Consider the following 27166-nt stretch of genomic DNA (forward strand, 5'->3'; position numbering starts at 1 on the left):
CTACCAAACCCACCACAAACCCCCAATACTGGGTTCTAGTCTTAAGAATCTATGTAGACGTAACTCTGTTTGCAACCAATAAGTCCACCGCTTACACATCTTTATACTCCCCACATACCTATGTAATCTCTTGACAGTTACAGGTAAACTATAAATACCAACTGATTGAATGATTGGTTTAGAATATGTTATAACAGAGAAAGGTATTTATTTTTATTTTTCTGACTCATTGCTAGAAGTCACTGGGAAATGGCTTCTCCACACAGCTGCAATGCAAAATATTAGCTTTTTATCTTGATGAGATCCCAGAGGGTCTTCTGAATCATCTGAGTAACAGTAAGTTATACGAGGTAGCATTGTAGATTGAAGTACACTGTACAACTTACTCATTTCTGGAAACTGATATAAGGAACCAAAACACCCCTTTTTTTCCATTCACTTAAGAAAACAGAGAGTTCACTGTCTCAAGGAAAGGCACACTTTCATGGCTTCTTGCCTTGAAGTCAACAATGTGCCTTACAGAAGACTCCCAGTAGGGATGAACAGTCTATCTTCTCTAAGATTTCCCCTTTCCTATCTTGCAGTCAGTTGTCTTGAAATTCCTAAAGTCTCTGGAGTAATCGTTCTACCTGAAACAGAGAACATTTTTGTGAGTGTTTCTCAGAGGAACAACTGACCCAGAGAACTACAACCCCCTCCTTCAAATACTGCTCTCAGCACCAAGACCTATTGATTTTGGGTATATAAATACCCAGTTCACAGTGTGCCAAGTATTGGCCAGAACCTACCCCTTGCACAGCCCACCAGCCTGCTCAGAATTGGGGAGAGCAAAGACCATCCTGTCCATCCCCCTGTCTTCAATCAGAACTTTGCAAAATCAGTCTCAACCCACAAGAAGCTGATTGTGACTTGAGAATGGCAGGCACTAAATAGCTATTTTCGGGCCGGCCCCGTGGCTTAACGGTTAAGTGAGTGCGCTCGGCTGCCGGCGGCCCAGGTTCGGATCCCGGGTGTGAACCGATGCACCGCTCCTCCGGCCACGCTGAGGCCGCGTCCCACATACAGCAACTAGAATGATGTGCAGCTATGACAGACAACTATCTACTGGGGCTTTGGGGGAAAAATAAATAAATAAAATCTTTAAAAAAAAAATAGCTATTTTCTCCTATTTTCGTCGTTTTCCCTGTTACTTCCTAAGCCACTGATTGAAAGAAAAAAGTAGCTAATGAAAGGTAAAAAGTTTCAGTTTCAGAAGTACCAAGGAGATCTTGCCAAGGCCCACATGGGCCCCCAAAAATGATATTTTAATCATCACTGTGTTTTACTAAAAAGTTAAGGATAGGAAGCAGCCCCCACCCAGCAATGCCGCACGCATTAACGTGAGCAGACCAGATCTCTCTCCGCAAACAAAAAAGGGAAGAAAAAAACGGAGATAATTATTCTAGTAATTCAATATCCCCCTTCCTCCTGAATTACTGGAATAATTGCCTCAATCTTTAGTGGAGACTGAATTACAGCTGAATAGCTGCTCCGGGCTTGCACCTTAAGAGTATTCTTCAGGGTGGAATAGTTGTCCATTCCCACATTCCTACCGCAAATTTTATGCTCCTTGGCAATGTACGGATAAGCGCCCTCCACCTTCTTTTCTTAAATGCACTCAAATTCAAACTTTCCTGTCTAACCCTAAATACTCAAAGCTTGTCTATCAAGTAGCACCAGGCCCCAGGGGGTACTGGCTAGGATGGAGATTTATGGCTCCAAAGGAAGGTATTTAATACGGCATTATTTTTAAAAGGAACCAAGGACAATTAGATGCCATTTCTACTCCTTTTTAAGAAGTCAGAGAAGAAGTGAGTAAGAGAAACCCCTCAGGATCTCATGCCAGAATCCTCTCTGGCCCTCAAGGCAAGCCCAGCTGTGTCTTATTACTTTGTGACATCTATCTGTCTTTGTCTTCCAACTACCTCCCCCAACACACACCAATGGAGCTTTCTGCATATTCTTGCCTTTCTGACCTAATTTGTGCCTTGCATTCTCCCTTTTATAACTGTCCTACCCCCAACACACACACAGACACACACACACATACACGCAATGATCCTTTGTCATGACCCCAACATAGTCGTAAAGAGCAATGGCTTCATTGCTAAATTGGGAAGGTTCCAATTGTGGCTCTGCCATATACAAACTGTTGAGCAAGTTCCATGCCTCAATTTCTCAACCTGTAAAGTGAAGATAATAATATCATCTACCACACAAAGTTGTTTTTGAAAGTTAAATTATGACTGCTAGTCAAGTGCTTAGAAAAATGTCTGGCATAAGGTGGTACCCAATACATATTAGCTCTCATTATTATGGGACATGGCATCTGGATGGTGCATTGAATAATTACAGCCCTTTCCTGTCCTAACAAACAATGAAGCACTAGATGCTGGCCATGCCTACAACTCCCTTCAGAGGAAAGTGCTCATGGGTAGTTCTCTCTTCATTAAGACACCATAGCTGCTGGTCATTGAACCAAAAATGAGTGCCCAGGCCAAAGGCAATACATGTGTACGTAAGATGAACATGAGCAAGACCTGTTGCCAAGGAGATAACTTGACTTGAGATGCTACCTAAATGCAGCACTCCATATTAGGTGGTGACAACCCAGCCTGATCAGGACTTCTCTCTGGGGAAGCTGGAATGTAAAAACACACAGAAAAGAAAGCAATAGAGGGCTGTTTGGAAGGAGATGAAAAGATGATCAGATCACCAGCAGGGCTGTTATACTCTGAATAGCAAAGATTCACTGAGTTATCCATGAAGCCAGCTGAACAGCTAAGCCTAAGAAGCAGAGGATCCAGTGACGGCACAGGTGCTAAGATAATTTCCCACATTTTTTTCTTTCTGGTGTATGCTTATCTTAAAACCTATCTCCTAATCAGTGATTTTAAAACTTTAGTTTTAATAGGAATCAGTGAAATTTGGTAAAAGACAGATTCCTGGTCCCCCTCCCTAGGGATTCTGATTCAGTAGAACTGGAATGGGGCCTCAGATAGGGCCACTATTAGTGGCCACACAGGTTATTCACCACACACCCCCAGGGACACATTCATATTGACTATGATGGAATGCCTCCTGAGAGTTGTGCAGTGCACAACCTGCCCAGCTAAATGTGGCAACCATGAATACTTCTCATGTAAGTGGCTCCAAGTTCATACTAAGAAATACTGAAGATATGTTCCTTTTTAGATATGTTCCTTTTTTTTGCCATCTAAAAGAATCCAACAAATACTCGTTCCCTACTGATCCACTCCAGATCCTAGTCACAGTTCATACCCAGCTCAGGATCTGTAGCTGGGAAGGGCTAAAGCAGAGAGGGAAAAGGATAGGCAGAGAAAGGACCAGTGCATTTGTGTTTCATTATATACAGAAAGCTTCAACAAGAGGCTGAAGTCTAGTCTAAATATATGTCCCTTCTGAGTGCTACTGGCTGTGAAGCAATTGGAATGAAACCAAATACAAAGAGTGCAGAATGAATTGCTGATGAAAACCTTACAACACCCGGAGGCACTGCCATCGTGCTTCCAGCTCCCTGCCCCTCGTTAAAGATGTTGCTTTCCAAGCCCCATTAATTGGTGAGGATCTCAATATAGTCAGGGAGTGGAAGACTTCACAGGCCTCTGAAAACATAATTGTGCTTCTAGAGAAAGGATTTATCATCTGTAAAGTGAGTTCAAGTCAACAGGTTTTTCCTGAGCAGTTAGGTGCTGATAGGATAAAAAAGAATTAGAAGACTCAATCCCCAGCTACCCTAGGAGACAAATGTCTCTTGTGGGGAAGAGGGACATGATTAAAACATATAAAGAAATTGGAGGACAAGGAAGAGAATATGTCATCAAGTGCTAAGTTACTGAGACTACATGCAATTAGAGTTCAGGAAACCAAGAGACCAGTGAGGCTACCCAATGCCACACAGAAGCAATTGAAGAATACTCCAGTGGTTACTTGTGCAAACAGGGAAGATATCTGAGGTTTGAAGGGAGAAGCAGACTTGCCCATTTTTCTGTCGACTGGCATTTCTTTTGATTCCAGTATTGGACTTGGTCGTGTCCACTTTACATACTCTGGACCTAACCTTTTACTCCAATTTTCCTGAGTGTATCTCACCTCTACTGCATCTTGCCTGAGCTTCTCAGACATGGCCTGGGACCCTTGTGGGAACCACCCAGCACTTGTGCAAACCTGGCAGTGGGAGGGAGTTAACATCTGGGGGCAGTCAAGGAGGGGAGCTTGTGGACGCCTGCCCAACTTGTGTCCCTTGAGTGGACAATTCTGAGATGCATTCTTCATGGCTCTCAGATGGTCCCAAAAGGATCAGGCCCCAGTTTGCCACAGCTGTGACCAAACGTGATAACAAACTTTGTATAAATTGACTTCCTCTCTTCCCAGGCCCCCCGCTCCAGTTACCTGTGCACAAACTACCTGCCCACAAACCCTGGTCTCAGGCTCTACTTTCTAGAAAGAATCCTGCCTAAGACAAGCTCCTAGAGAGATGACGATTTCTTTTTTAGAATTTGAATATTTTATGCTCAATTTGCAGACAACTCTGACACAGGGCTTCTCCCCCAAGCACACTCATCTCAGGACAGTTCAAACCAAAACGTAATATCTGCTTGATTTGAGGTTTTGCAAAAACTGAGATTATAGTTCATGAAGGCCCAGGATACGAGGACAAGGAGCAGAAAGGAGCATTTTATATTTCCAAAGTCCCTATTATGTGCCAGCACTATGCTATATGTATTCGTGTATTACTAGTGGTAACATAAACCTAATGAAGTAGGTGGAATCATTCCTAGTTTAAAGATGAGAAAACTGTGGCTCAGAGAGAGCAGAAAGTGACAGAATCAGGATTTGATTTCAAGTCTAGGGCCCCCAAAGTCCATATCTTGCCAATTTACCTGATGCTTTCTCCCACACACTGTTTAATGCACGGGGTTAGGTGCTTCTCTCTGAAGTAGGTCAATGTCTTCACTAACATTTTTCAGGTTTGGAACTAGAAATCAGTGATCTGCAGCAATTAGTTCGCATTTTAATCTCTCCAGGTTGAGGGATGGAGTTGGCCCCTTAAGCAAGAATGAAAGCCCAGAACACTAGAAAGCTGCTTATGTCTATGTGCTACACCAAGAATTGAAAGCCAGCCTCAGTTTGGCTCTGAGGAATGCAAGGCAGCTGTCTGGCTGGTCGTGATCACAGAGCACGAGTCAGACTTATTGGGGCTCTGGGCTCAATGCTGAGCACACAGTAGGAACACAGAAACATTTGCCAAATTACCTGTAAGTTCTGAGAGCCAAGGCTCCATTTCTCTCCAAGTGCCCAGGGTAAACATAACATGTTTCTGTGCTATCTACACTGTGCCCCACCTGTACCTTTTACATGTGAGTCCTCAGAATAATAAGAATCTAAATACATTTATTAAAACCACACAATAGCATGTTGAGACTGGGAACCCCCCTTGTGCTCACATGGCTTCTGGAGCATTATAACTCCCAGCTCTTTGAGCTGTCGCTCTTTATATTCCTTCTACAGGATTAACTAGAGCTCCGTTACTTTACGTCATCCTCTGTGCTTTTCCTGATTTTGCGTTTATTTACTAATTGGCTGACTCTGGTTGTTCTTATTGATTTACAAGTCAACTCAGAAAAAGTGATTCAAGTGCAGGGTATTGAAAGTTTGGATCTATATTCTCACACTGTTTCTTTGGTCACTGTGATCATGTCACATCTCTGGGAATATCCACCCTCATCTTGCATCTCCCAACCTTGGTGAAAAAGGAATCAGAAGCATTAAACCTCCTAGAGTAGACAATGCCACATTCATGTATTTATACTTACTGAGACAGAACTACATTATTTCTACACAAAGAAAAGTAAGGACTTTAATAGCTGTAATCAATTTTCTTGAGCACTAGGGTGCCATGGAGTTAAGACTCTCTCTGCAGGGTCTCTCAGATTGTGGTCCTTCAACCAGCTGCATCAGAATTCCCTGGAATAATTGTTAAGAATATAGATTCCTGGACTCCATCCCAGACTTACTGTATCAGAATTTGTTTTTTGTTTTTTACAAGGTAATTGCTAACCAAGAGATTGTCATCACATTAGAGTTTGAGATCCTCTATCTATAGAGATCTACATGGTCCTAAGCTGCCAAGTAAAGATTTCATTGGTGCATATCACCTCTACCTTGTCCAATTCAGAGCTCTCAGCCCGGTTCTGGCACTGGGTCACCTAATCCTCCTTCATTATACAAATTTGAGTCAATGTATTGGTAGGGATGAAAAGAAACAGAGAAGAGAAGAAAAATCAAGGAATTACAATCCAATAAGTTCACTGATGAACCCTACAGAGGAAATTGACCCAAGAGTAGACCACGACAGTTAAGTCACTGCAAACACATACGTCTTTTAGCTATTTCCCACATCTGTGTACGGCACACGGTATCCTCCCTGCAGGTATCCTGTTTTGGTTCCAAAACCAGAGTTATCCAATGAATACTCTGGAAGCAGGGAAGAGTTCATCTAATTGCCTAATTTCCATTGGGAATGTAGGAGAAATTTGGCTTTGTATCAAAGTTGTGTGTTGTAATACTAACACTACCTCCTTACATTTGCAAAGTAATTAATGGTTTCAAACAGCCTTTCAGGACAATATCTCACGTAAACTTTGCATTGTTGGAGATACCGAAATTACAGTTCATGGACTAATAAGATTAACAGCAAACCAGGATTTGGTTATCTCCTCCAAATAATTTTTAAACACACTAAGATCATTAAAACCAGATCAGATGACATTCTTCAGCTAGGTTATGAGAAACATGCAAACTCTGACTCACAGACTGAGTTTTCCGAGACAATCCTAATCACCAGGTAGTAGTCAACGGCCAAAAAAAAAAAAAATTCATGATTCGAATGAAAATTAGTTCCTCTGATTCACTGGATTTGAGTGTATAAATTTTGTTAATAAAAGTACCTGCCGTGGATCAGGTTCTAAAAGACATACCATGTCTTAAATCACTTCCTGAATTTATTCAAATCTGCCTGTCGAAGAAAGGTTCACTCTCATACATAATGCCTCTGACCACAAATAAAGTCTCTGCCATCTGTTTTCACACTAGGAAAACACTATTGGATTCAGTGATGAAATAAAAAAATCCTATTCACATAAATCCAAGTCTTGTTCTCTTACCCTGGGATACCTCCTGCTGAAATTACAAGAAAAAGAACTTTGTTAATTAAAATGATGAAGTGTGAACATATTCAAGCTTATCGATACCTCCATCTACATCTCCAAATTATTAATATTCACATACCTCTTAGTTTTTATTTGTTTATTGGCAATAACAGCTTTTTAAAATCAGGGCTTCAGATATCATCATCTTATCAGGCATCGCAATACTTTGCATGGGGGAGTCCTTTATTTTTATAGCTCCTTTTAGCTCTTTGCACCAAATATTTCAAGAATAGTCATCACCACTGAGTATCCTGCTGAAATGGGAAGACATAGGCAGGTTAGAACATTAAAGAACTAGAGAGGGGGAATTTAAGCTGATGAGACAAAAAAATCATTATCATGGTTGATAAAGATGGATTCTGAATCTTTAAATCCCACCCCATCGATGACTTCTGCTCTGGATTACAAGGACATTGCTTGACGACAAATGCATAGTCTTCAATACAGCCTAGGGTTTCAACCCCAAACTCCTGGCCCTGCCCTGGGGAGCTGAGCTTTGAGGACCCCTTTTTTATGCCCCTTAATACTAGACCTAGAATAAGGGCAGGTTAAATAGCCTGTTACTTGGCTAATTTCTCCCTGGCCCTCACACCATTCTTGACTCTCACATCTTACCATTTTTCCTACAGAGAAGAAAGTAAGAGGATATGTGAAAATGTGAGCATGCCCTTCCCCTGAGCTAGCCCTCCATGCTCCTTTTCCCTGGGCCCACCCACAAGGACTTCCAAGGAGGCTGGGGGCATACCCAGACCAGGAGGTACCTGGAATCTGACTTTCCTTTATTCTGGGGAAAACAAGGGATGAAGGGTGGTTCTGTTTATAATCTCTTCACTTCTCCCAGCAGGAGCCCCACCCTCTAGCATGCTGGTCCCCTTGAACGTAACCCATCCACAGCAGCATCCCTCCTTTGGGGGATAGAGAATGAGGAGGCGAGAGGAGGCTTCATTTCTGCATCTTGGAAACCTTATCAACCCAATATCTGAGGACCACACATGAGTCAGAGGCTTTTTCTGCCACCTCTACTTCTGACCATGGCCCCACCATTCTCTCAGGCTGAACATTCCGAACTATGCTCTTCCCTCTATGTCCCAAATTAGTTCAAATAAGTCCTTCACACCATCTCTCACATCTATAGCTTTTCATATTCACTGCTTCCACTCTAATTCAGATTTTAATATTCATATACCAGGATTTATTACAAGAGACTTACTGGATTCCTTCCTTCATCCATCAATCACTCATCTCTCTGCTTCCAAATGTCTCCTCCTGAGCATCACTGTCTTCATGTCATGCTTACTCACCAACCTCCTGGAGTTCCCTATTACCTACAGAGTGTCATGTAGGGAAATACTGAGAGCACAGATTCTGGAGCCAGTCTGCCTGGGCTCCAATCCTGATTCTTCCACTTATTAACTATGTTACTTAGGGCAAGTTACTTAGACTTTCTGTGCCTCAGTGTCCTCTTAAAACAGGGATACTATAGTACATATTTCATAGGATTAATTTCATAGGATTCAATAAACTAATATAGAACAGGGTCTGGTATTTAGTGAGCATCCAGTAACAATAGCTATTATTGCTACTGTTACACAATGTGGTCCAAGCTTCTTGGCCCAGCATCCATTGGCCTATGCAATCTGTACCCTGGAACTGCCTTGGTAAGATGATAGATGCTATCCTGGAGTCTTCTAGTAGCTTCCAAAACAAATTAGAAACCCACATAAGGTGATAGGCATACTCTCTGCTCTAACAGAGTAAATATTTAATTTGAGCCAAGAACCTAGAAGAAGTGCAGAAAGTTGACGAGGAGAAGTGGTTTTTCTCCCCTCTGCTGCTCCTGGGGACACATGTTATGCTCAAGGAAGATCTGAGCTGATTATAATCTAATGAGGCTGCCAAATCAGTTTTACTTCCCAATGCAGCATAATGACTGGTGAGTCCCGTGGGCTCTGAGCTGGGATTATTTTAACTGCTGGCATTATGTGGGTCAGACCGGTCAGCCTCTGCGGGAAATACTCTGGGAAATGTCATCTTCCAAGCCAGAGTGGGAGAAGCCCTTGCCACTGAATAGTTAGTGACACCCATGGTATTTGGAGGGCAATTTCTGAGTTCATGAGATGTAGCAGGGGAGCACAGAATGGGAAAAATGAAAGGGACAGGAGAAGGAAGAAGAGCAAAGACACAGTATAACACGGGGAAAAAAGAACAATACAGGTGGAACAGGAGTTAAGGGGGAGGGGAAAATGATTTAAAAAAAAAAAAAAGATTAGAGCTTAAAGAACTGTGCGTCTGGAAAGAGAACTAGAACTGCCAAGAAGCTTGACTGCCTGAAGGATTCTGAAGACTTGACATACACAAGACCAAAAAAAAAAAAGAAAAAATACACAAAACAAGGATACCTTTTGTATTCTAAGCAATGTCACTTGTAAATATTTGTTAATATGCTTAGTGAAGTCCTAAATGGAAAAATGATCTGGCAAATTGGAACCAAATGCCCCAGCCAGTTGGATTCTTGAAGCCTCAGAGCCCTCTTCTTTAGCCAAAGCAGGTGGCACGGGCTGCAGTTACTTGGGAGATCCCCCCACACTCTAGTTCCTTCTACTGCTTGGAAACAAGTCTGGTTCAACATGGTTAGTATCCCCAGACAAACCCATCGCTGTTGCCCAGAGGAAGTGCGATCAGTGCGCGGTTTGCCCGAAGGTTGGCAGCAGAGGGGTGGGGCACATGGGCAACGCCTACACTTACACTTGAGGCCTGCATGAACGGAGGAGGCCTCGCAGCATCAAATACGCTTTGGCGTAATGATTTAGCCACCCCCAAAATCCTGGGTCTACACAAACTAGTCACCATCTGTGTGGAGAGACCGTGAAAGAGCTTCTATTTCTGAGCTATCTTTTTCTCATATGTGAATAATTCATGAAAAATACACGTGAAAACAGCCGCTCTCTATCACCTACAGCATCAGGAATAGAGATCAGATCCATAGATCAAATTATCCTCTAGAGCACCCCCACCCCCAAGGAATAAAAATAATGGAAATATGGGGAAACGCTGAAGTGTAACATTTATTTAGGCAATATTTTTCCAAAGCCAAGAAACCCTTTCCAAACAGGAGATGGATGCATTTATTGAAAATAAAGCCTGGGCAGTAGTAAATAATAAAATGAATCTTTAGGCTAGAGGGCACCACTAAGGTTTCTTTTGCTTCTCCTAAAGTTTGCTAATGTTAGCGAAGTGCAGTGTAGCTTTTCTTGTTTTGATTAGTTGGTTTTTAGTCTGTTTTCTCATTTACCCTCGGGCACTGACAGGGACTTGGCGAGTATGAGGCCCATGTTCCACTGCAGTAGGTTAGGTCTCTAGAGGAGTCTTGAGTTTTTTCCACTTCGCTCCAACTCCAGGGCCACTGCTCTAATCAAGCTACCATCACCTCTCACCTGCTCTCCTGCCATGGCTTCTGCTCGCGAACTCTTTACTGCCAACTCTCCTCACTGCAGCAGTGAGCCGGCGCTGCCTGTGACATGCCCCTCCCACTTACTGCACCTTGTGCTTTTCCTTCATAGCACTGTCCACAGTTTGTGGGGGAGGGGATTACCTGACTAACGGCTTTCTCCTGCTTGACTGTAAGCCCAGGAGGACAGGGACGGTGCTCACTATAGCATCCTTAGTGCCTGGTACAATGCCCCTCACGTAATGGGCTGGAGCTCTGCCAGCTGTCTAGATCAGATCATGTGGGTGTGGGGGAGGGAGTAGGAATGCAGGAGAAGTTGCCAGTCAAAGGCCCCAGGGGTGGGCATGTGACCTTAGCTGGCCAACCAGAATCCTTTCCTGAGTTGAACTCTGAGGCTGTGAGATACCTTCTGTCTTGGGTTGGGTTCTCCCAAAAGCAGATCCTGAGTTAATGATTCAGGTGAAAGCGGTTTTTTCACGCAAGGCTCCCAGAAGAAACCAGTAAGGGAGGGGGGAAGCAGGATAGGGAAGAAGCCAAGCAATGCAGCAGGCATGGGATCAGGAAGAGCAGTGGGAGGCTACCCTGGAGCCCTTTTCTGGGCTGTTGAGGAGGTGAGGTTAGTACCGACAGGAAGGTTGGCACAGGTAGCCCTAAGCTCCTTTCTCCCATCTCCTTGTCTCTACCTGCGGTCGTGGGCTCTAGATACAAAGCTGCCACAACCACCTGCCCGGGCTTTGGTTCTGGCCCACTTTTCATCTGCTGATTTCTCAAACGCTTTCTGTCTTCCCTTCCCTCTGCTGAACCCACAGATTTTGCACTTTGCTCTTTTCCATCTGCACTGGTAACCTGGCTCCAGATCTTGGGACCGCGTGAATTCTCTGCTTGGCTCCACACCCTGCATTCCAGGCACCAGATGCCTCCGTGGTTCTGCGTACCTTCCTGGAAGGGAGATCCGAGGCACAAAGACACTCCCCTACTCCAAGACCCTGTGCTTATTTGGGCTTTTAGAAAATAATTTATCTTATTGAAGGAAAAACCTGGAATCTACTAAAATCTCTTGATATTTTTAAATTCACTAGAAAGTTGGGGGATTTCCCCCAATATTTTCATCTAAGGCAGCTTAAATGACTACCAGGAGGGAAACTGCCTTTTTAAAATGCGTTGCTCCGTTTCTTTCATCCATCTCCGTCATTGATGATATGAGCTACCACTTATTAATGGCCACTGTGTCACGCTTCGTGCATTCACACACACATTTCATTCTCAGGCTTAGAGAAGATAATTTCCCTAAAGTCGCACAGCTGGTATGTGGAAAGGTTTGTAGTCCAACCTGGGTCTGTGACTCCAAACACATCCTTTTAACTGCTTTGCTCAACTTTCATCAGTGATCATATCTCCTGGGCTGAATGCCAGGACCTAAATCCATAGGTATCTTAGAGTGTAAAAAGGAGAAACAGAGTAGGTCTTTGGAAATGCTTCAGAAATGGTTTCTATGTATCTGGGCAGCATTCCATGTGCAAAGGATCCCAAGCTCTTTACTACTTGTACTGCAGTTCATTCATTCAACAAATACTTACAGAATATTCCTTGTGTTAGGCATTGGGTGTTTGTCAATGAACAAAACAGGCCGAAAAAACACCTCTATGCTTGCTCATAGAGTTTACATTCTGGGATGCAGGAAGGAGGCTGAGAAAGGAGGTAGGCAATAAAAATTAATTATTAAATTTTGTAGTGATCACTATGCGGGGGAGAACAAAGTAAGGGAAACTTGGAGCACAGTTTAAAATAGCATGGTCAGGTTAGACCTCCCTGAGAAGGTGACTTTTGAGCAGACTTGCAGGTGAGGGTGTGAGGCATGTAGCTCTCTTAAGGAAGAGTGGTCCAGGCAGAGAGAAGAGTCAGTGCCAAGGCCCTGAGGCATCTCCCAGGAACAGTGATAAAGCCAGTGTGGCTGGAGGCGAGGGTGATTGGAGATGATGACAGAGAAGAAACAGTAGCCAGAAAGTTTGGAAGTTAGGGGCACTATTTTGTAAAGCGGTCCCTTGAAGTACCAGTAATGTGGTAGTTTTTCCAACACCTGCTAAGCCTTCAAGGTCTTTATATACTCACCATTTTTGGGCTTCCAAATGAAAAGAATAATGTAGTCCTGATGGTAGCAGTGTGGCAGCTTCAGTTGCTCATTAAGCTCTTCCTGTCCCACCCACCCCCACCCCAACACCCACACTCAACAGTTCTTCAATAAGCTGGGGTGACTGGAAACCAGAAGAGGCAAATTCCCCCACCTCTCAGGCCATCTGCAGCTGCCACCTCTTCATGCCGTCTCTCCTTACAGAGCCTGAGGCCCTCATCTCTTCCCGACATACTCAGGGCCAACCCCAACCCCGGGACTTACTGATGCTGACCTTCTATAAGAAGACTTTTCGAGAACTTCTGCTTTGTTCTTAAGACTTTTCTTCACTCTGTGGCCCATTCTGGGTCACTTTATTCCTTGTACCTAACTTTTGGCTATTGACCTGGTACCCCATACCCTCTAGGACTCAGATCATGCCTTGGTATTGTCAGCCTCCAGCCTGGCACGTGCTCAACATGTCCCAGATGCCCCTTGCCAGCCTGCTTGGAAACCAGAGTGATCTGTCCACCTATGGGGACCAGCCTTTTTCTAGGACTGGGGCTCCAACCTGAGGTCTAGAGAACTTTCCAGATGCTTCTTCCAGATTGCAGGACTGGACTTTCTTCCACTATGCCTCCTAATTTATTACTGCACTTAACTGGACCATGTCACCTTCCTTCTCCACTATGAATTCCTATTCATGATGATATTCCCAAAAGGCCAACAACAGAGTTGGGGGGAGGGGTGTGAAGCATGGCAAAGAGAGAGGCTACTTGCCAACACTGACCACTGTCTAGCTTTCACGGACTTTGGTGTTCAGGACCACCTGAGGCAAGCCCGAGGGGCACTGGCCAAGGAAAAATCTGAGACACGTAAGTGGAACAGGGGGTCCTGGGAATACTTGACAAAATGGACCCGAAATGCTATGTCACCTACATCCTTGGCAGAATTCTGTTTCAAATATTTTTGCTGCAGTTAATATACAAAAGCATTAATTTTTTAATTCCAAAACTCACACATCCTTCTTATTTTTACAAATTCAAATAATCCTGAATTTTATAAGTAGAAAATAGAAGCTCCCCCCACCGTATCGTACTCCTTCCTCATCCCAAACCCACTCCTGAGGAATTACCCTCTGTTAACAGTTTGATGTATGTCATTACAGATATTTTTCCTATGAAATAATCATATAATTTTTCTGCTATATACACTGTTCTGCAACTTGTCTTTGTTTTTTAAATTGAACAATATATTGTAGAACCTTTTCCAGCCATATATTGTGGGAATATTAACATATATATCCATGTCATTGTTTTTTCAATAGCTGCTTGATTCTATAGTATCATGGAATCAGGCACCATTAATTTGTTTAATTAATATCCTACTGATGGATATTAGAGGGATTTTCTTTTTTCTTATTTTTTTTATTTTTTGCTATTACACACAATGCTGCAATGAATATTCTTATAAATGTATCTTTGAACATACGCAGGAGTAGTTATATAGAATAAATTCCTGGAAGCGAAACAGCAAAATAGCCATTGCCAAATTGCCCTTCGAAGAGCCTATTTACCCTCCTGCCAACAATGTATTAGTGAGGGAGAAGATTAGGATTGTAAATATTTTTACAAAGTACTTTTTCTAAGAAAGGGAGGCAGAACTGCCACTGGGAGCTAACGTCATTAATCCAGACAGCACCAGAGTGTATCAAATCTCAGGGACAGGTTAGCCCATGATGAGCAAATGAGTAGCAAAGTTGGGGCCAAGAGAGATACGGAGTGAGGTGCAATTTTGCATTGTGTCTAGTTTCTTGAAGGCAGTGTCCCCTTTGGGAATTCTAACTTGTGCCATAGAGGTGACTCATGTGTTTAAAGGAGCTGTGCCAGGTGTGGCTTTGTGCAAATCTCACCGTCATAAGTAGAAGTCATCAGTATTTTTGATCTTGATTTATTAGTAGGGAGCAAAGCAGAGCTTTCTGTTTCCTATGGTTCTGTAGAGGCGACATTGCCACGTGTCAGCCAAGACTACTTACACAAACACATTAGCCCCCGCTGCTATTCTCCTCTGAGGGAACGTAACACACAGCAGAGCTCATGGTTGCAGTTTGGGATTTGAGCTGCATGTGAACACGACCCAGCACTTGGAGTCCTCCACAGGAAGAAGGCAAAGCCATAAACTGCGAAATCAGAGACTCGAGGTTGAATCCCAGGTCTGCCACTTAACAGCTGGGTGGCAAGTTACTTAAGCTCTCTGAGTCTGTTTCTTATAGAAAATGAGGCTATAATCAGACTTAAAAGGATTGTCATGAAAATTAAACAGGATATAAAACACCTGACACAATGGCTGGCCCATTGCACCTGCTCATATAACCCCTCTTAGAGGAACACCATTCAAGATATCCTGTGGACCGCAGAATTAGATGCCACATTTGAGAACCTGAGAGAAAATGGAAATTTCAATGATACTCTCTTCAGAAACACACAATTTACTTTTAACTCCTCCCTTAGATTCCATTGCATCCAAGGGAAGTGGAATCCAGCCTTCAACCAAGGGCTTTGGAACCATGACTCCAAACAAATCCTAGCAAGATCCCACTTGGATGTCTTTTTTCTTTTAAGTGTATTTTATGGAGAAATAGATATAAATAAATGAAAAGTGTATTCCAATGCAACATTTTCTAAAATCACCCTGTGGAAAAGGCATCAAGTAAAAATCTTTAGGCTATATTTACTTTCCTTGACAGTAATTCACATAGCATGAAATCGTTGATTTCAAAATATTTCCCACCCCAAACCATTAAAGGCAAATGCAACCAATATTTGTGTAAAAAGTCACCTCTTTCTTACAGTTTTGGACCTTTATAAAGATATTTTTAGAAAATACATAAGGATACCAGGGTTGCCAGTTAATATTGTAGCAAGAGATATCAGAAAGATCTTGGTAAATTCAAGATCTTTTTCTTCTTCAGTTCTTACACTCCGTGAGAAGTAAATGATTTCCAAGATTTACCACCAGAGGGCACTGGCGCCAAATTGAGTCCCAAAGTCACATACAGTATATTTGGCCTTGCTATCACCGAAATGCTCCCCTTTAAACAAAATGCCCCTTTTATCTGAGCAAAACTTTGAGTACAAATACCTCACAACAGCATTGACTGAAAGCAAAATGGCTAACTCATGCAAATACTGATATAAACACAAATTATTCTGGAATAGTCTACTTAAGTGTTGTTTTCGCGTTAAAAGCAGAAGTGCATAGGGGCCAGCCTGCTGGCATAGTGGTTTCAGTTATGCGTGCTCCGCTTCGGCAGGCTGAGTCAGGGGGTTCCGATCCCAGGAGCAGACCCACGCCACTTGGCAGCCAAGCTAAGGTGGCAACCCACATACAAAGTGGAGGAAGATTGGCACAGATGTTACTCAGGGCTAATCTTCCTCAAGCAAAAAATGAAGAAGATTGGCAGCAGATGTTAGCTCAGGGTGACTCTTCCTCAGAAAAAAGGAAAAGTAGAAGTGCATAAAATTAAAAATAAGTGGAACCAACAACATGTTCAGAATAACCAGGCACTCATCTCTTGGGCTCCCTTCTCTGCGTTCCTCCAGTTCTCGCTGTTTGTACCTTCCTGTGGGTTTATAATCTAATAGGCTCCAGCGAGGCTGTACTGCAAAGACCAGGTATCTAGAGAAGGGCTGGGTTTGAATCCCAACTTTCCCACATAATAGCTTCGTGACCTTAAGAAAGTCTCTAGGCCTCAGTTTCCTCCCCTGTAAGATGGGAGCAGTAATAGTCACCACGCAGAGCTGTAGTAAGGTGTTGGAGATTATGCTTACAAAGTCGCTAACACGTTCTGGGTGCCTAATTCAATGCTGACACTTACTAGGATTGTACGTGGGATTCATGCACATAAAGATCCTAAGAAAGAAGTGCCGTTATTATTCCTATATTACAGACGTGGAAACTGAGGTTAAATAACATGCCAGATGTCACAGAGCTACTGAGTAGTAGGGAAGTTTACGAAGTTCACATTACTTTTACTTTCCACACTGCTTCCCCTTAAAGGGTGGAGGGTAGCTGGATGGGCATTGTCAATTATACTTCTTTGCACCTCCAAGGCTGATAAACATGGTTGGTACTCAGTAAATGCCTGGTGGAGATGATGAATATGCATATATAGCGGCTTCTGGAAAAAAATGAGATAAAAATACAATTTGTTCTGAAAAATCAAAAGAACTTTACCAAAGCAGTGTACTGTTATCATTAGTATTATTATCATTATGATTAAATGCATCACTGATTTGGCAGATTGCAGGGTAGTGATACACTGCAACTGAAATTCAGTCTGAAAGGTGCTAAATTTCCAGGAAAGAGAAAGAAAGGGAGGCCAAGCTGGGGTCCAGGTAGGTCAGAGTTTCTGAGCGGGAAGAAGAGCTAGGCCTGTGCCGGGAGAGGGGCCAAGGGGAGCACTACACCACTCATAGGTAAGCTGGTCCAGGACCCAGTAGGTAGCCTCACCTGGATAAGCCACACCTCCCCAGCAAGACCCAAAGAACAGTCTGAACCTGAAGTGGCTTCAGCCCTGGAGCCAGCGAGCGAGATGAAATCCTTGTTTGCTTCCTGGCCTCTGTGGCCTATCCCGCCCCTGCCCCCATCACAGTTCCTAGTGACCAGAGACTATGCCTACCCCATCTTCCTATTCCCATTGCTAAGCCTAATAGCATGGTCAATACCTCTCTACAGCCTGAAAAATTAAAGGCCCACACTCCCCACCACCACCACAGGAAGTGGCTTTTGCCAGCATCTGTCCTGAAGCATCAACGTCAAGTGCTGTCAGCCGCAGCACCCTCAGAGCCCTGGGACCAGCTTTTTCTTGCAGTAAGAAGCACAGGCCCGCCGCTGCTACACAGGCCAGACAGAAGCTAATTACAGCAACCTGAACCTGCCACGACTAACGTGCTTATTTAATTTCAAATATTTGTTTGTTGACCTACAAAAAATCGAATACAGCGGCCTCACGGGCCAGGCTGCCACCAGGGCCCTGGGAGCGTTGTCTGGGTGCAAAGGCCCTGTCCAGGCAGAGATTGGGTTGCATGGTGATACCTGGAATAGAATCCACTCTGGAAAGATGTCAATTCTGTGGGGAATGTGGTTCAACTTGGGCAGCAAATGAAAAGCATGAAGCTGGCCACAGAAGGCCCTTGGCCGGAGACAGCTCTCCAGCATGAAGGCTAATTTGTGGAAATAATAAAATAGCTCCCTTCGTCGAGAATCTGCTATGCATCACGTTCTTTATGTACATTATTATATCTATTCCTCCCACCTTTATGAGACATATAACTATTCCAACTTTACAGATGAAAAAAATTGAGCCTCAGAGATTAAATAACTTACCCAGGGTCATGTTGTAATAGTAAGAACAGTAATAAATATTTATTGGCTACTTACTATAATTCTGAGCTGAGCACTTAATATAATACCATTTAGTCCTTATGCCAATCCTATGAGGTAAAGATTATCATTAATCCCATTTTCCAGATGAGGAAAATGAGGCTTGGGGAGGTTAAGTAACTTGCCCAAGATCACAAACAGCTACTATGTGGCAAGGGTTCCTACGAACAGTCGGTACCTGAAGTGGCTTCAGCTCTGGAGCTAGTGAGAAAGATGTAATCCTTGCTTGCTTCCCGGCCTCTGTGGTCCATCCCTGCTCCTGCCCCCATCACAGTTCCTGGCTATTAATTAGGGCAGGTACATTGCTCCATGCCTTTTGTCATTTCCATCCTCACAACAACTTGTGAAGTGGGGATCAGTACCCCCATTTTACAGATGAGGAAACTGAGGCTCAGGGAGATTAAGTCATTTCTCTAGGGAATAAGGATTTCAACACAGAGTCTTACCGCAGCACTCAAGCCTGAAATCACTGTGCTATGCTGGCTCCCTGGACTGGACCGCCTCAGATCATAAGATGTGAAACTAAGATTCAAACCCAGGCTATCTGGCTTCAAGGTCAGTGCTGCTTTCTGGCTCCAGATTATACAATTCTCCAAAGGATGCTCTTGTCTAAGAAATGGCAACTGCCCTTAAAATCCAAGCATATAAGTACAGGCTACTCTGATCCAAGGGCAAAGAGAATTGAAAGTGCATGGAGCTACAAGGAGACTGGAATAAGAAGGGAAGGACTGACGCCAGAAATTAAAGCCCATTGCCCAAATCAGCAGCCAAGCATCCCTGACCTGGCCAGGGGCAGGTGCAGGCAACATCACCAGCGAGATTCCACCCAAGCGTGGGAATTTGGAGCAGACTTATTATTAATAATAATGATGCTAATGGCCACTAACATTTACTGAGTGCCAATTATGTATGAGATACAGTTCTACTGCCCCTACACACATTCTCATCTATTATGTCCTCATTTTACATATGAGGTAACTGAGGCTCAGAAACCTAGAAGACCTGACCAAGGTGACTCACACAGGACGAGGCAAAATCCGGATCCAGATTTCACCCGAGAGCCCCAGGCTGAGCTCTGCTGCCACTAATGTCGCTAGGCCGTGAGCTAACATAATGCCTCCGTTAATTAGATTTCATCATTTACAAAGTGAGCTCATAAGTTCCTTTCTTCTTTTAATAGGGAGGGAATGTATTAATGCAGTTCTTTAAAAAAAAAAAAAAAAAAAAAACTCTGCCAAAGGCTTTAAAATTTTTCAAGCTGTCACTAAATAAATATTCCTGTCACTGGAAGGAGGCAGGACCCTGAAAGAAGGCAGCCACAACATCAAAACAAGATACCTCTCCATTGTTTATTGTAATCAGTTAAACCCACAAAACATGAAATGGAACTATATCACGTGAAAATATGCTCGTTACACACACACACAAACACACACACACACCCCTTCACTACCCTGTAATTCATGGAGATTCCTCTCTGCAAGGAAGTGGACAGGTCTGTACGGATTGGGTAGTGTGACGTTAAATTCCAAGGTGTGTAGAATGCATTATAACTTTCAGGCCCTCCATAAGCTCTTTCTGCCCAAAAGTATCAGAGAGTTCCTGGGAAAATTCCTAAAAGATGCAACAGAACTAGAGCAGATCTCACTGCCTTGTTGACTATCTCCTACATCATCATGACTTATGAGTCACAGAACACAAGCTAGAAGTTGTCCCAGAAGTTCCCCATCACGAGACAGAAAGGGCTCTTCTCCGCAGCCTCTCTCCCAATAGTAAGAAAAACCGAAAAGGTTCATGCTGATTTGAAACCTTCCCTTGAACTCAAGAAACCCATTTTAATTCGCATTTGCCTAACTCGCAGTCACAAGACAAAAAATGCTAGCAAATATTTCTTCAAAACTATTCATTTCTGCATGTTTTTATATACCACTAGAATCTTATTATGATTTGGACTAAAGCCCCCAAATTTAGTCATTCTGTGTGACGGGTTTATTCTTCTATATACTAAGTCCCCGGAGATCGTCACTTAATTAAATGCAGAGAAGTCTTCATGGATAGATTTCTCATTTACCGTTTCTATGCCAAGAGTCTCAGAGGTCTCATTTCCGTTCAGAAAATTCTACTGCCACAAAAAGAAGGTTAATGAAATCAAATGGCTACTATCTCTTCTAAGACTGAGACCTGCTCATATCTGAACTCTGGATTTAGGGCAAAGGTCAAAAGAGCACCCTATCAAAAGGGAAACCCCTTTCCTCCTGACTGGAGCACCTCTCACATGCCAGCATGTGTCCAACCGGTAGCATTCTTTGATTTTAAAATTCCACACAGATATTGCAGGGCCATTGGAACTGCAGTACTTAAAATTCTTACCAACATATTCCTCCACCCCATCCACCATCTTGGCAGAAATTCTTGTAAAACTGATGAAAAAAGTCAGTGTCAAGTCTCCTGGAAACGTTAAGGCTTGTCCTGAAAGAATGTGTGTGGTGTTGTTAAGTCCTGGGGACAGTTCCAGCTTCTGGTCCTCCTCTCAGGTTTCTGCATCTTTCTAACAAGCTGACAAGAATTTCTAACCTCTGGGGTGCAGTGTTGGACAGCTTAAAACAGAATATGAGCCCCATTCCCCATCTTGCCCACATCTATCCTGCCCCAGACGTAGCTTACTTTAGTCTGAAAGAATGAAAGACTTAGCTTTTGAACAGGCATCTTTAAAAGCGCAAAAGTTTGTCTATTGAGCATTCTACCTATCAGAGTGCTTTATCATAACTGGCCTGCCTACAAATGCATAATGGTTATTATTGTTTAAAATGAAAATTTTGAAGTCCTATGATCCTGTTTCATCACCCAGCAGCCACTCAGCATCCGTGCCCTGTGGATTCTGTTTCCACAGTAACTCTGGCTTATATGTCCCCTTGGTTTTCACTGCCCTTCCTCAGATAAGGACTTCATCCTCTCTCACCCAATCTGCCTTCATCATCTCCTAACTGATGTTCTCGCCAATCTATCCCACACATCTCACACTGCCATATTATTCATCCTAAAGAACGGGTCCAGGTTTTCATTCCTCTGCTCAAAAACCCTCAGTAGCCCCCCATTGCCCCACACACTCTTTGATCTGCCATTGAGTCCTCTCTACCAGATGATCCCCAACATCTGCCTTTCCAAACTCATCCTCCAGTGTTCCCCTTTACACATCTTCCTGTGATTTCCTACCTTCCACTCTTTACTCCTGAGACTTCAAATCACCTTCCTGCCCCCATCTCTGCCTGTCAGAATTCTACCCCCATCTTTTCAAATGCTACCTCCTCCACGAAGGTTTTTCTGACTCCAAACCCAGACACCCCTCCCAACAAACACACACTTCACCCTCTTCTGAATCCCTATTGCACTTTGCACTTTTCTGAAGATGCCATACTTGCCCAGTAGGAGAGCCAGTTGTGACTTAAACCAACCACAAATACCTGTGGTGTCACATGCAAATTTGTATTCTTACGATGCTTAGTACAATGTGCTTAGCATATACCAAATACTCTGGAAATATTACTGGGCACTATGGACTGAATGTGTCCCCCTTAAAATCCATATGTTGAAGCCCTAGTCCCCAAAGTGATGGTACTTGCAGGTGGGACCTTTGTGAGGTGATTAGATCATGAGAGTGAAGACTTCATGAATGGGATTAGTGCCCTTATAAGAAGAGACACTACAAGAGAGATGATCTCTCTCTTGGCCATGTGAGGACACAGTGAGAAGGCAGATCAGGAAGAGAATCCTCACCAGACACCAAATCAGCTGGCACCTTGATCTTGGACTTCCAGCCTCCCGAACTGTGAGAAATAAATTTCTGTTGTTTAAGCCACTCAGCCTATAGTATTCTGTTATAGCAACATGAACTGACTGAGACAGTGGGTATATCCATGCAGTCAAACAATATACATTTGTTTTGCTTTCAAAAATATTTAGAAGTTTTTGTAAATTTTCATACTTGTTAACAAAGAATTTTTTTAAAAAAAGCATTGTGCTGAAAGGTTAATAGTATATGATATCATGCAAAATAAATAAAATATTTTAATCAACGGAGTCACCTCACCCATAAGTGAGCAAGATCCTCTGAATCTGACAGTTCTAATATGTAATATTGTGAACGCTTCTATTTAATATATCCCAAAGATCTGAAGCCAGCCTTAATGTCTCCATTCCCAATCCTTGTCGCTTTCCTCTGTGGAGTTTCTTTCTAGGCTTTTTTCTTTTTTTCACTCAAGTCGGTACTGAATTTTTGGCACTTACAAACCTATCACTTTAAAAGAGAGCTCAAAAAGTAATAAGCAGGCCCAGATTTGGGTTCAGTGCCCAAAATAAAATGCAATTTCTCCATTTTAATCGGATCCAGCAAATGGCCAGTCCAATATGCAACATATGTCCAGCCAACTGGTTGGAGTCCATGCATTTGGTTCCTTCTGTAGATTAATGAGATTACGGCATTGTTAAAAAGAGGCAGAAAATGCTAATTTGACATCTACCATGATATACTTTACAGTTTGGGGGGTTTCTGCATTTTAAGACATTTTTAATTACTTTGGTATGCTGTGCCAATGAGGACCATATGCCCGTTCTTGTCCCTCCACGGCTGTCTCTGTAGTCACCTGCACATTCCCAGGCAGTGCAGACTGTCAAGAACTTGCTTATCACAGCCTCTGTCTAGAAGAATCTAAGGGCAGGCTTCTTCTTCCACTTATGCATGCATCTTCTGGTTAAAGCTGTTTCAGAAGAAAGTAAAACTCACTTACATTCTCAGAGATAAAGAATTAACTGACTGGTAACAAAAACTTAGTTCAAAATATAGGAGTTCACCTGGTTCTAAGAGAAAACCAGCCACAAAATGATAGAGGCACTCACTAAAGGTACATTCCTCTGGGACTTGGAAAAAATTGGAATTTTACTCATATGATGTTCATTATCTACATTTTAAAAAACTCATTTGTGGTCCTGCAATTTGTCACTGGGCTGTGTGCTATATGCTGCACCAAAAGGTTGCTGGGGATGATTGCTCTGACATACATTAACATATAGGATGTTATTTCGCCCTTTGCAAATGCTTCTGAACCCTCTCAGAAACTTGAGCAAAGCAGAGTTGTACCCCCTCCTATGATCCTCAGGAAAGCCTCGTCCCATAGTCGTCTCCTTGTGTGGTGATGGACTTTGCATGGAAAGGGGGCTCGGGGTGAAGGTCAGCACAACTTATCTCTCCAAGGCCTTTCCTAAAAGCATATTTGGAGCTGAGGACTAGAATCTAAAAAATAAATAAATAAAATATGCAAGGGGGCCAGCCGGGTGGCGCAGCGGGTAAGTATGCACGCTCCACTTCCGCAACCCGGGGTTCACAGGTTCAGATCCTGGGCGCAGACCAACGCATCGCTTGTCAAGCCACGCTGTGGCGTGTGCCATATAAAGTAGAGGAAGATGGGCTCAGATGTTAGCCCAGGGCCAGTCTTCCTCAGCAAAAAGAGGAGGATTGGCAATGGATGTTAGCTCGGGGCTGATATTCCTCACCAAAAAATTATATATACATATGCAAGCTAAATCATGAATAATAATGGTAGCTTGACATTCATGAAGTACCTACAATGTGCCACATGTCATTCTAATTAACTCAGTTAATTCTCATAATAACACTAGGAGACAGATACTATTATTATCTCTTTCTTATAGATAAAGAAACGGTAGCACAGAAATGTTAAGTAATTTTCACAAGGTGACCCAGCTAGAAAGTGTCAGAGTCAGGATTTGAACTCAGATAGTTTGGGAGAGACTGCACCCTTCCCCACTACACTATACTAAAAGAAAAAAATGAAGAAAGACAATGATCCAGCTGAAAATATAAAGATGAAGAGAACAAGCTTATTTTTCCAAATTCTATTGAGCAATTCTTGAAAACATTTTGTTTACCATGGAAGTGTTTTAACATTTTGGGGTTCCAAAATATGAAATAATGGCGTATAGATGTAGGTAAACATCGGCATGATGGCAGCCCTCTGGTGAGGAGGTGTACAGGAGAACAATGCAAAACAACACACAGCAGGTACATGGTGAATCCACCCAGCGAGAACACAAATGGCAGTGAAGAGAACAGGAGCGTCTCCTCCCCACCCAACACCTGCTCCTCTCACAAGGTGGGAACCGGGTTCTTCTTCTTCTCATGTTTTAGGGAGGCAGTAAAAGGCTGCCAGATGCAGTTGGAGCCAGCAGCTTCCCTACCACCTGGAGGCAGCCAGGTTGTCTCTTGCACAGATGTGGAGTGGATGGAAATGTCAACCCCAGGAAAAGGGGCAGAAAGCAGTCAGGAGGCAGGAGTGCTGTCATAGAACTGCTCCTTGGTGCCAGCATCCCCCAACTCAGTCCCCAGACTGAGACACACCCTCTTCTGGGGCTGCTGCAGGCCCAGGGAAATAGAAAATGGAAAGCCCACGGGGGCTGATTCGGGCTGTGGAGATTGGCAGGAAAACACAAGTGAGTCTCCACCTTTTCTTCTCCGGTTATAGCATGTCTCCTGGCCGTGTGGGCCAGTGGCCATAGGATAAGCTTTAGAGTTAGACTGAACCTCAGTTCCAATCCCAGTGTATTTTCTGGTCATGAGACCTTGGACAAGTCACCTAATCTGCTTCTACTTTGTTTAGGCCACTGCTACCTTCATCCTCTGCCTAATTGCCTTGAGATCAAGTCCAACCTTTTTTTTTTTTTTTTGTGAGGAAGATCAGCCCTGAGCTAACATCCATGCCAATACTCCTCTTTCTGCTGAGGAAGACTGGCCCTGGGCTAACATCCGTGCCCATCTTCCTCCACTTTATATGGGACACCGCCACAGCACGGCCTGACAAGCGGTACATCGGTGCGCGCCTGGGATCCAAACCCAGGCCGCGAGCAGCGGAGCGTGCACACGTAACCGCTACACCACGGGGCCTGCCCCAAGTCCAACCTTTTTATGACAATCCTTAGGATCTGGGCCCTGCTTACCTCTCCAACCTCATTTCTCACTCAAAATCTATATTCCAGCCAGAATTAACTTTCAAGGGTCCTGCTTGTTCTCATCTCTGGGCTTTTGCATATTCTGTTCCCTAGAAACATTTTCCCTCCCTCTCCCTTTCTTTTAACCTAGCCAACTCCTACTCACCTTTCAGGTCTCAGCTGGATGTCACTTCTTCCAAGAAGCCTCCCTGACTGCCTCCTGTGTGCTCCCATAGCACCTAGTGCTTACTCTCATGGAGCACTTATAACCAAGCAGTGCAAGTAGATACAGGCTGTTTGCTCCTCAGCATCTCATCATACTGTGAGCTTTAAATGGGCGCCCTCCTGCTATAAACTTCAACAGCACCTGTTCAACCATCTCTCTCATCTCTTTTGTGTTCCTCTTTCCTGCTAGATCATAAATTCCATGAGAGCAAGGGCTGAGTCTTTTTTCTTTTTTTCCCCAAAGCCCCAGTAGATAGTTATATGTCATAGTTGCACATCCTTCTAGTTGCTGTATGTGGGACATGGCCTCAGCATGGCCGGAGAAGCGGTGCCTCGGTGCGCGCCCAGGATCCGAACCCGGACCGCCAGTAGCGGAGCGCGCACACCCAACTGCCAAGCCATGGGGCCGGCCCGGACTGAGTCTTGTCATTGTTGCATCCCTAGAGCCCAGCACAGCGTCCAGCACATAGCATGAATAAATATGGTTGGCTTAATGAATAAACAAACCTCTCTAAACCTCTGTTTCCCCATCTGTAAAATGGGGGGAAACAATATTCATCTCAAGAAGTATGCGAGAATTAAATGAAATAACATGTACAAAGCACCTGACACGTGGTCGGAGTCAATAAGTGGCAGCTACACCAACCATCCAGTATACAGATCCGTGGTTCCAATCGCCGTTTAAATCTAGGGAAAATCTGCATTCAGCAGGTTGCTCACACCTCATCTCAGAAATAGCACTATCACTTGCCCTCAAAATCTCTGGAGAGGAAGCTACACACCTCTCCCTCTAGCAAATGCCTGTGTTCCCCAACCCTCTGTTAGTCAGTCAGCCAATAATTACGTCTTAAACATCCACATGCAGTAGATATTCGACTACACTGTTCACGCACTTATTTGATATCCAAAGTACCAAAATCATCCAAGTCATAAGAGTCATTTATTAATGGTCTTCTTCACCTACACACTCTCCCCCACCCCCCCAGCCCCCGCCTCTCTCTTGGTCTCTCTCTCCCTCCCCTTCTCTCTCTCTCCCTGTCTCTTTCTCCTGTCCTCTCTTTGTCTCTCTCTCCCCTCCTCCCCTCCTCTGTCTCTCTCCCTCTCCCTCTCTTTCTCTGTCTCTCCCTCTCTCCGTCTCTCTCCCTCTGTCTCTCTCTCCATCTCTCCCCCTCCCTCTCTCTCACTCGCTCTCTCTGTCTCGCTGTTTCTCTCTCTCCATCTCTCACCCTCTCTCTCTCTCTCCATCCTTCTCTGTCTCTCTGTCTCTCTGTCTCTCTCTCTCTCACACTCACACACACACTCACACACACACATGTACAGTCTCCAGGACACTAAAGTTTTCAAATAACAGAGTCAGTCAGTCACCATCCACTGAAGGCTCACCCAGTGCCAGCTAGAGGCTGAGACAGAGGAACATAGATAGATGAGACATGAGCCATGCCCTTTGGCAGTTGGCAGTCTATTGGCAGGAACCAGCACATAAACAAATAATGCCACAATGTAGCAGATGGAACAACTGGGGAAAATTCAGGGTAGTACCGTGGGATCCCAGAGGAGGGAGCTAGAGCACAACCTCGGCAGACCTTAAAATGGCCTTAGAAGCAGGCTCCCTGTTTCTGACATGATTCTGTTGGCTATACCTTCAGCCCACTGGCTCTCATTCTGTCCTCT

General features: G+C 43.7%; 1 pseudogene; it reads right to left on the bottom strand.

The window, feature by feature from the left end:
• The window catches only part of LOC147914603 (uncharacterized), a 66623-nt pseudogene that overhangs the window by 33911 nt on the left and 5546 nt on the right, over positions 1–27166 (bottom strand).

This window comes from Ceratotherium simum, chromosome 18 (genome assembly GCF_057802395.1).
Source record: "Ceratotherium simum simum isolate JZ-2026a chromosome 18, ASM5780239v1, whole genome shotgun sequence".
Lineage (NCBI taxonomy): Eukaryota > Metazoa > Chordata > Mammalia > Perissodactyla > Rhinocerotidae > Ceratotherium > Ceratotherium simum.